Source organism: Zalophus californianus, chromosome 11 (assembly GCF_009762305.2).
Source record: "Zalophus californianus isolate mZalCal1 chromosome 11, mZalCal1.pri.v2, whole genome shotgun sequence".
NCBI classification, from domain to species: Eukaryota; Metazoa; Chordata; class Mammalia; order Carnivora; family Otariidae; genus Zalophus; species Zalophus californianus.
Window position 1 is genome coordinate 75843169 of NC_045605.1, and position 4253 is coordinate 75847421.

The 4253-nt window shown below is 38.0% G+C and overlaps 1 pseudogene; it reads right to left on the reverse strand.

The window, feature by feature from the left end:
* Positions 1-2797: 2797 nt before the first annotated feature.
* On the reverse strand, positions 2798-3825 carry LOC113915175 (annotated as a pseudogene).
* Between the last annotated feature and the right edge of the window lie 428 nt (positions 3826-4253).

Genomic DNA, 4253 nt, shown 5'->3' on the forward strand with positions numbered 1-4253 from the left:
TATTGACCTTTCTTAATAAGCTGAAGACTAATTCCACAATGCTGGAGAAAGATAGCATGCCAAATGAGGTCCATCCATTTGTTCTATAATGTTGATAGAAGAACTAATACCAGACATCTTTCCAGCACTTGAAGTATAACAGTGAATGAGACAGACAAACATCCTATAGGTATTAAGTTTACATTAAGTGAGAAAAACAGTAATCAAATAATCAGAATAGTGATTTCAGGTATTGACAAAGTTAATGAGGAAGAGAAACAAGGCAATGTGTCCTGTGTGACTAGAGAGAGTATGGTAAACAAGATATGGTGATCATGGAAGCCCTTCCCGGGAAGGTGGCTTTGAGCCTGAATGATGAGAAGGACACATACGTGCAAGGACCTAAGAAAATAGTGGCTCAAGGAGGGAAAAACAGTGCAAAACCCCGGAGGCAAGAAAAAGTGTTGAGGTCAACATTATTGGTATAATGATAAGGAACAAGTCAAAGATGACAGTGATCACACTCCATGAATATATAAGGTTTGGGTATATTTTTCATCAAGCTTTGAGTTCTGGCTATGAACCTACTCCTAGCCAGGTATGTGTTAGTTCACACTGTGCATTTTGCAAGCTCACCATTCATGGCATGATACCAAATGATTTCTATTAGAGAGCTGAACATCAAGCTCTTCTTTTTATAGCCAGTCTTTCTCCTCTTGGACAGAATGCTGTAAGCCCTCACTTCCTTATTCAGCAAGATTCCCCACCCAAGACCTTATTTTCTGAATTATATCAATAATCATTTTTCTATGATGGCCCATCATATTTGGAATCTAATTGAGCAGTGTTTTTACAGCTGATTAAACTTTTCACTCTGCTGTATCTTATATAATATGTCAATAGTTTTGTCTACATTAATAACCTCCAAAGCGGAGGTGCCATAATTAAGCATCTTGTTTTGACAGAATTGTTACAGTACTGGTACTTAGAAGGAGGAAAAAAATAAGGAGTAAAAAGCAATTTATTTTCCTACTGTTTAATGTTTATGTGTGGAGTAGATGCTAAATAACTGTATTTTAGATGCTCTGCAAATAAGTGGATTGGAATTGCCTGCTGTAATATTTTATGTTATCAGTCCAAAGTGGCACTTATAATATCATGATGCAACTAACTTTCCGTCTGAAAAAAAATAAAAGGCCTTGTTCAAAGCCAAGGTCTAAAAAATATTAGTGAAAATTGTAGCCATGTAACATTTATTGATTTGTTAGTACATGGGTGAAGAACTCAGTTAAAACAAAAATTATGGATAACATACTATGGTTAAGGCACCACACCAGATACTATAAGGGATTAAGAAGAATTAACCATAGATCTTTCTTTCTCTGGGAGCCCAGAGTACAGAAGATGTAAGATATAAACCGGAAGGATTATAAACCATTGACCAGAAAGTGATTTCTTATAAGAAAGGTTAAAATAAAATATTATGATAGTTTTGAGTCAACATTGATTAGGTTTCATAGGAAGCATGGCATTTGAACAGAACATTTATTGAGAAACTTACTTTGTTCATCATAAACAAAAGCATAGAGGCCGGAAAATACAAAGAAGAATGGAATACTGGAAGTAATTTTGTAGGACTATGCTGAACAATTCACTAGTAGAATAATGTGAAATGAGTGTGGAAAAGAGGATGGAATTTTTAAATGGGGATCTGTTAGGTGAACAGAGAGGGAGGTGTGTAACCAGCCTCTTGGCTTGCAGTCCACAAACCTTCCAGGTGGGCAGCATTATTCTGACAAATCTGCTTTCCTTCCTTCCTTCCTTCCTTCTCTACCTCCTTCCCTTCCTTCCTTCCTTTCTTATATTCATTCCTTTGATATAAAGCCTTCTTTCCACCTACGTGCTCATTTAAGTAATATGTGAGAGAAGCATCATCCCTGGTGATGGTGTCTCGTGGTGCTTAGTATTATTTAGATTCTAGTGAGAAATACAGAAAAAAAACTTAATCATGAAATAATGAAATCTATAGCATAAGTTATGATAAGCATTATTAAGGAAACAAAAAAAGGGGGGAGATTAGTAAGTGATACCTGCCTTAGAAAGGATACTAGGGAAAAGTTTTTCTGACTATGTGGCATGTAAGCTAAGACTTCTTAAAAATAAAAAGATGCTAGCTCTTCAAAGAGGAGAAAGGGAAATTCCAAGAAAAGAGAATAATCTTTGCACAGTCCTTGAGGAAGGTAAGAATGTAGTCTGTTCAGACCACAGGAAGATAAAGGAAGGGCTGGAAAGAAGTGAATGGGGAAAGAGGAGGGGGGGCAGATTATGCAATACTTTATTTATTTATTTTTTCCATTACAGAAAGTACTTCTGTATGTACATTTATTTTTACATTGTAGAGGAAGTTACAAGGTCTTAAAAACGGTATATAAATGAACACAGTGCATATAAGCCATCCAGAATGAAAGAACATGTACTTAATGAAAATTATCATTTCTGTAACACGAACACCTATATCCTAATCCTTTTTGAACCAAAGAGCAACTGCAACCATCACACACAGAGCAAGTACTGGTACATTAGTGGTACAAAAACACCTTCTTTGATGCAATCACTGAATCATTGTGGGAAAAAAAAAATCATCCTGACATCTGGATACTAAATAAAAAAGCTGGGGGGCTAAATAAACAGGTAACTCACTCTACTTCCTTTCCTGTTTCCAACTTCTTGAAATTCAAACTTATAAAAAAAATTGAACATACAAAACCCTATAACTACTATCCCTTCGGTAACTTCAAAAAGGTAGTTTCAAGCAACTTTAAAGCTTGAGCTCCTTCTGGATTTCCCAAAGTGTTTCTGCACTCTTCTTCAGACAAGCCTGTTCTTCAGTAGTCAGCTTTACCTTTACAAGGTCTCTCCCAAAATACATGGAACACTGAGGAATACTTCTTCGTTTATTCTATAGAGACCCTTAATTATGGTGGAAACCGGATGCACTCTTCTAAGATTCTTCAAAATACTTTCTGTTAAATCAGCTACAGATGGGCCAGTGGCCCAAGAAGTATAACCTTTCATTTTAATAATCTCATAGGCACTAGCAATCACATCTTTGTGGACATTTTTCCACTGCTCAGAATCTTGATCAGTTCCTATATCTGAGTTCAAATTCTTCAGAGGGACACCAGAGATGTTCACTCCACTCCACACAGGAACACTCGAGTCTCCATGCTCTCCAAGGACCCACCCATGACAGCTTTCAGAGTGGATACCAAGCTTCTGCCCAATCAAGAAACGGAAACGGGCAGTGTCCAGATTACAACCACTTCCAATAACACGGTTTTGGGGAAATTCACTCAACTTCCAGGTCACATAAGTTAATATATCCACTGGATTGGAAACAACAATCATTTTGCAGCGAGGGCTATACTGGGTGATGCTGGAAATCATTAATTTAAAGATGTCCACATTTCACTGGACTAAATTAAGGCATGTCTCCCCTTTTTCCTGGCGTGCCCCTGCTGTGATGACCACGAGGCTGGAGTTTGCAGTGACAAGGTAATCTTTGCTGGACACAACAGTCGGCATTTTCAAGAAAGGGCTGCCCTGTTGAAGATCCATGGTCTCACCCTTCAGTTTGTCTTCATTAACATCCACAAGGGCAAGTTCATTGGTCAAGCCCCTTAACAGGATGCTGATAACACAGGCCATGCCAACTGATCCGGTTCCTATAATGGAGAACTTGTTGTGATGAACGGCCTCCTTGGAAGTGAAATTCTTGATAAGCTCACACTTGGACATCTTGGTTGCCATCTTGGACACGGGGGTGACCGCCCAGGTGCCCGTGAGCGGGAGGTGCAATACTTTAAATTGGGTTCTACACGCAATGGGAAATCAGTTACTGGCGCATTATTACACTTCTCTGGCTGCTAGGAGAAGAGTAGGTCAGTAGGAGTGAGGTTAAGAGTGAAATTAGGGAGACCAGCTAAAAGGCTCTAGTCCAAACAAGAGATGATAGTGTTCTGTAGTACCTCTAGTGTATTATTTTCAGCAGGGTTGGCAAAGCTGATTGAGAGAAATGGAAAGATTTGAGATATTTGGGAAATAAAGTCAACAGATGATGATGGGTTGATTTGGGAAGAGAAGAAAAAGGAAGATCAACCAGTTGTCATCTTCACCCGAAGCTATGTAATTTCAATTAATTCAATGCTTTTGGTTGAATTATAAGAATAAGAACAAAAAGAGTATATCTAGGTAAGTCCATTATTTTTATTTCT